General features: G+C 50.7%; 1 long non-coding RNA gene across 3 annotated transcripts; it reads right to left on the reverse strand.

The window, feature by feature from the left end:
• Nucleotides 1–1,608: 1,608 nt before the first annotated feature.
• On the reverse strand, nt 1,609–3,537 carry LOC123395091. Of its 3 annotated transcripts, none has more exons than XR_006609659.1 (4): nt 3,054–3,537; nt 2,476–2,753; nt 2,227–2,397; nt 1,609–2,107 (listed from the first exon to the last, which is right to left on the reverse strand). It is a non-coding gene; the product is annotated as an uncharacterized LOC123395091 (long non-coding RNA). The 3 variants fall into 3 exon arrangements; XR_006609660.1 differs by having other exon boundaries at nt 2,227–2,378; nt 2,476–2,730; nt 3,054–3,536; XR_006609658.1 differs by having other exon boundaries at nt 2,476–2,730; nt 3,054–3,536.
• Nucleotides 3,538–6,369: the final 2,832 nt, after the last annotated feature.

The raw sequence follows: 6,369 nt of genomic DNA on the forward strand, positions 1-6,369 counted from the left end.
CGGTTACGCACGTTCTGGTGGAACGCGCTGATAACAACTACGGGATGAACATGAGGGATGTTGTGTTGTATGCGTCTGAACCTTTGGATGTACTTGCGCAGGGTCTCACCCTCCTCCTCGGGGATGAGGTGCAATTCACTTTCCTAGCCATGAGCTCAGTGGCCGCCGGTAAAGGCGCCAACGAAGTCATGCACAGATCTGCCCAAGAAGAAATGGAGTTCTAGGCAGGTGCATCAACCACGACCCCTTGTTGGTCTTAAGCACCAACTGGAAGTAGTCGGCTAATATCTTGTCGTCACGAGCCCCGGCAGCCTGCCCTGGGATGGTGTAGGTGCTCAGGAACTCTGACAGGTGGGTCTTGTCGTCGTACTTCTCCGGAATTCCGGCTTGAACATGCGAGAGCTGGGCCACTGGACTCGCCGCCGCTCACGAGTAAACACTAGACAACCCTCCTCGTAAGGCAGGTCGCCAGCATACCCTGGCGTGGGTTCGTCGACAGTGTGCCCTGCGCGCTTATCAGATTGACGGTGCGCTTCCCGGTGTCGTTCAATTCTAGTCCGGGCGCCTTCCTTGCGTCGTTCCCTAAGAACTTGACGTTGATCGCGGCGGGTCCGTGGGTCGGACGACGCCATCGAATCGTGTGAGACGACGATCCGTCGGTGCGGCGACCGCTACTGCCGTCGTGGAGGAGAGTGCACTGTGGTCGTGCCGCCCCCCGACCTTCTCTCCGTTGGTGTGTGCCGGCCCAGTGGGTGGTTGCTTCGAGGGCCCCACCTACTGCGGGCCATCGCTATTAGCGAGGGTAATGAGGCTCTGAATGGTAGCTCGCCATTCTTCTTGCTTCTCCTCCACAGGGGAAAAATCTAGGAGCATCTGCGCTCGCGCCAATGCTTCGGCTCGCGTAGGCGTCGGCGTGAGGTGTGTGGAACGTGAGGTGCTCTTACTTCTAACCGTGTTAGAAGGAGCACAATCATGGTCCCTCGACCGCACATCGCTTCCGCCAGCTTCTCGACGTGCATGTTGGCCTTGTGCATCTTGAGAATGATGTTCGGGAGTCTTTTCCAATGGGGACGTTGGGAACCGTTGCCGTTGCGGCGCCGTTCTTCACGCGCGGCATGGGAAGGCCGCGACGTATGCGCCGGCGTGGGGGCCTTGGGTGACAGCCCTCCGTCCTTGGAGTTCGCCACGCCTCCCGTAGGCCGCGCATCTCCGTCCTTAGACCCATCGGTGCGCAGGTCGCTGACGTGGCTGCGAACGACACCACTCGCCTGGCTTTGCTCACCAGCAAGTCGTGGAGGCTCAAGACCTCCACCTCTTCCGCCCGTGTCTCTTCCGTCACCAACCTGCGCGACCACGGGCATATCGAACGAGGATGGGTCAACCGCCGCTGCACCCCTCCTCTTGGGAGCCATGGCGATGATGACGATGATGAAACTTACGCGCTGACTGCTAGGTCAGGTTAGCGCACCCTCTTCCCCCTACCTGGCACGTCAAAGATGTCATGGCAACGAATGCACAAGACACCTATGGGATCGTGTGGATCCTTTATGGTTCGGCGGGGTAGAGAGTTGCACCAAGAGCAGAACCAGCAACCAAGCGCAAGGGAGATTTTACCCAGGTTTGGGCGTAAAACACTAATCCTGCTTTATGTATTGTGTGCCAAACCCTAATCCTGCTTTATGTATTGTGTGTGTTCTAGGATTCGAGCTACAGGAGCGTTATGCCATGCACAACAACTACGTACTGAAAAGCTAAAAGGGCCTCCTTTTATATATCAAAGGGGTCACCAACAGCGACGAAACTCGCTGCACTCGAGCGGTGACGAAGTGGAATCTTGCCAGGAGCATGCCTTGTCGGGCTTCACTAGCTCCTCCCTCGGTCTTGTTGACTTGGATGTCTTCGGCTTTGTCTTCCACGGTCTCCCGGCAAGCCTTGTCGCGGGTGCGGCTACGACTGTCCGTGCAGAAGTAAGGGGACTGAAGGCCCAAACTTTAGTGCACCAACACCCCTGATGTGTGGTAACGTCTTTGGCTAGTTGGTGAGGTTACCGGCATACTTCGGCACAACCATGTACCAGCAAAGAATCTCTTAGTTTCTCCCAGATTTCCTGAAAATTGTGAAAAATGGATTCGTTCAATATTTAGGCCAAATAATGATTTCTTTGCAGCACATAAGACAACCTATAGTAAATTCACAAGAATATAGAAAAACATAAGTAAAGCCTACCTGGATCTCCCTTTCGATTGCTGTCTCTTTTTTGTTTCCATTAGAATGTGCAGAACTCTTCTGGGACTCCATTGCCATGGATTCTTCTCTCAGCTTATGGTAGAAATCAACCAAAATGTTGTCGCTTCCTGATTTAATGGAGTGGTTTTCATCTGTTCCAAACGAAGAGTTCTGATCACTAATCATTAGCACACATCAAAATAAATTAACGGTGTCCACTCGTAACTTAAAATACCATGAAATACTCACCACTTCATTGTTAGAGAACATATCAAAAGAGCTCAGTACACTTCCAGAACAACTTTCAGGAACGTGAACAGCGTCAACAAAGTTAGATTCTTTGTACAAGCTGAGTATGGATGAACTATCTGGAGAAAAACTGAAGGTCTTCACACACTGTCCCGTGGACTCATGATTTGTAGTCTGGTTTTGGTTCAGTTAATTACTGACACCAGTAAATAGTGACCAATCTTTCTGGTCACTGCCCAATGATTTTGGCATACCCTGAGAGTATGAAAAGATTCAGACTGAACCATATCAAGAGAAGGAAAACAAAGTCTACAAAAAACTGGCAGGGCTTAGCAACAAATTTTCTACAGTGGGTTAGCTTTGGTCGCTAGTTGCAAATTAGTACAGTAGGAAATAAACATCCAACACATGTCCTACTTCACAAGCTAGCTCGTTTTCTCTTTACCAGGTACATTTATCAGGTCGGTTGTCCAGCTGATATATTAGTTTCAGATCATGCTGATGCCAAAATCTCATGAAAATTAACATAGACAGCTTTGAAGGGAAGGGATCGCTACAGGAAGAAATCATAAGCTTACCTCAATTCCATCCCCATCCGCTTGTCCGGCTCCATCCTGGCCAGCATCAGAGGAGGGGGCGGCCTTGAATTCCCAACCATCATCTCCAAACCCGTCATCGCCCCCCTCCTCCAGCGCCCCGGCTCTGGTGCGTCGGGGGTGGGCGGAGGCTGAGATCCGTAGAGGCCGACGACGGGGCTTTTGCCAGGCGCCGGCGGCTGACTTCCCGCCCGTAGGCGGGATGGCGGGTGCGGACAGGCCATCCGGGCCGAATCCGAGGGAGCTCGCCACAAAGTCGCCCCAGTCGTCGTCGAAGGCCGCGAAAGCAGCCGGCTGCGGAGACGGGGGTGCAGGATGGGGGGTGCGAGTCCCTTCTGGCAAAGTCCCATCCAGGGCCAGATGATGATCCACTCGCTGGTGATGGAATCCAGTGGTATTCTTGCTCTCCTCCCATCCGCCGCCGCCGGTGAAAGTTGGGAGAGTGGGAAGGGTGGGGAGAGGTGGCGGTGGGGTGTGACGGGGAGAAACCTCGAACCCTTAAATCTAAAACCAATTTTAAGTGATGAGAATTGGTCATTTTTTATACTTTTAAGGGTTGAAAAACAGGGACAAAGACTAAAACCCTCAAACCCAACCCTTATAACGGAATATATTTCGTTATAAAGGTTGGGTTTGAAAGTTCTAGTCTTTACCCCAACCCTTAAAACTGTCATTTCATATATCACACATTTCATCATATGACATATCACCAATATAATCACATTTAACATAAAACAATAATCATTCTAGTTATTATTACACCACCGAATAAAACAATAATCATTCAAATCATTACAACAATGTTTGAGCAAATTACAACAATTGTTCGAATCAAATAGGACATAGAAAAGTAAAACAAAGATACATCATGGGCCAATGCGCCGCCCATCCAAATGCCAGTGGTGCTCTACTAAATCATCCCGGAGCCGACCATGAGTGGTTCCATCCTCAATCTCACGATGTGCTTGAAGAAAAGCGTGTATGCGAGAAGGGTTTCTTTCCGGTTGCACACGGGTACCAACATTGTCATAGAAACAAGGGAGGTTTCACCTTCTCTCATCCTCTAGGATCATGTTGTGTAGAATCACACAACATTTCATGATGTTCATCAAGGTTTTTTTGTCCCAAAACCGAGCTGGACCCCGAACTATGGCAAACCTTGCTTGCAAAACACCGAAAGCTCACTCAATATCTTTGCGGGCTGCCTCTTGTGCCTTGATGAAATGACCCTTTTTCTTGTTAAGGGCACCCCATTTTTCTCCTTGATGGACTTCAGAAGAGTTGCCCATTCGGGATAGATGCCATCGGTGAGATAGTATCCCATTGAGTACTCATTGTTCATGATTTTGTAGTTGCAAGCTGGAGCATCCCGAGAAGTTAATCTTTTGAACAAAGGAGACCTATTGAGGACATTGATATCATTGAGTGTTCCCAGCAACCCAAAGAATGCATGCCAAATCCATGTGTCCTTCGATGCTACGGCCTCAAGCACAATGGTAGCATCACGGCTTTTACCGCAATACATTCCCTGCCATGCCTTTGGGCAATTCTTCCACCTCCAATGCATGCAATCAAGACTACCAAGCATCCCCGACCATCCCCTTTTTTCATTCATTTCCATTAATCTCTTTGTATCTTCCTCGTTTGGTGCCCGAAGATACTGCTCACCATACAACCGGATGACCAACTTGGCAAACCTACGGACGGACTCCGTGGTTGTATCTTCCCCGATGCGAAGATACTTGTCGGTATAATCCGCGGGTATGCCATAAGCGAGTACCCGCATTGCCGCCGATATCTTTTGATATGCACTAAACCCCATAATACCGGCGGCGGATCTACAACGTTTCTAATAATAGGAGGCGACCTCAGAATCGGTGACAATCTTCACAAAGAAACTACGACGCATCCGGTACCTTCTGCGAAAGAGATGAGGAGGGTATGTAGGTACCTCCGCGAAGTAGTCTTGCATCAAATGCTCGTGTCCGAGAGCGCGGTTCTGGTAGATGGTGAGTCGCCCCATCTTCGACCCTCTCCTCTGATCCATAAGCTTCACGCAGTCTTCAAACGCTTGCACGTCGACGAGGAGGCTCATCATCTCGACGTCGTCGTCTTGCAACAACTCGTCAATGTCCGAATCGTCGGATGACGACCAATCCGACGAATCTGACAACAAGTTCATCTACATACCAAGTGGCCACAATTAGTGCCAATGAAGCCAAAATTAAAAACTTAAAAAGTAAAAAAAAATCTCAACGGGGCGGGGCGGGGACGGGCGGTGTCCGGGGCGGGGACGGGGACGCGACTGGGGCGCGGTGGGGCGGCGGCCGAGATGCGGAGGGGCGGCCGGGGCGCGGAGGGGCGGCGGCCGAGATGCGGAGGGGCGGCGGCCGGGGCGAGGAGGGGCGGCGGGGCGGCGGCCGGAGCGCGGGGGGCGGCGGGCGGCGGCCGGAGCGCGGGGGGCGGCGGGGCGGCGGCCGGAGCGCGGAGGGCGGTGGGCTGGCGGCGGCCGCTGCGAATTCCTCCCGCGCGGGGGAACCAACTTCCTCCCGCGCGATGTGGGAAGAGGAGTGCGGGTTGGGGGGAGTTTTTCCTCCCAACCCTCACTTCTACAGGCTAGGAAGGGGTTTGAGGGTTGGACCTCTAATTTTTTTATGGGTTTAAGGGTTCTAGTCTATGCCGTTTTTCCGATGAAAACTGTAAAAAAAGCGGTTATTTTTAAGGGTTTGAGGGCTCTACTAGAGATGCTCTGAGGCTAATAACCATCGGCGCTTCGGAAAGCAACGCGATTTCTTGAGAGTGGTCGCACGCGTATAGGTGCATCGCTCGGGTGTGCTGTCGAGAAACTACCAATTCGAGCGTTTTCACGAAATCAGGCCTAGGATTGCTTTAAACATCGTGTCATGCAGGCCCAACAATATATACAGCCAATCAAACAACCCGTTTTCTTTCCGCACGAGCCTGATTAGGCCTCATGCAGACAACCAAACCCGCCTTTATAAAAGATGCACTATAATCTACACATAGAGATTGGTAGGAGGAAAAAATAAATTGAAGAGAAAACTAGTCACATTATTTCTTTCTCAACTAAAAATATGCTATTAGTTAGAAGACCTCTTCAAATTCAAAAAGCGTGTCACATAAATTACATGCATTGGTCCTTCAATTAATATATTAGATATAATTAATATGCATGCAACTAATACTACTAATATGCCTTAGTGTTTTGGAATTATTTGATTTTCGTAAAAAGTCTAATGCACCGAGACAAAGGGAATATATCTCGGGTGCTCGTTTC

Source organism: Hordeum vulgare, chromosome 5H (assembly GCF_904849725.1).
Source record: "Hordeum vulgare subsp. vulgare chromosome 5H, MorexV3_pseudomolecules_assembly, whole genome shotgun sequence".
Classification (NCBI taxonomy): Eukaryota; Viridiplantae; Streptophyta; class Magnoliopsida; order Poales; family Poaceae; genus Hordeum; species Hordeum vulgare.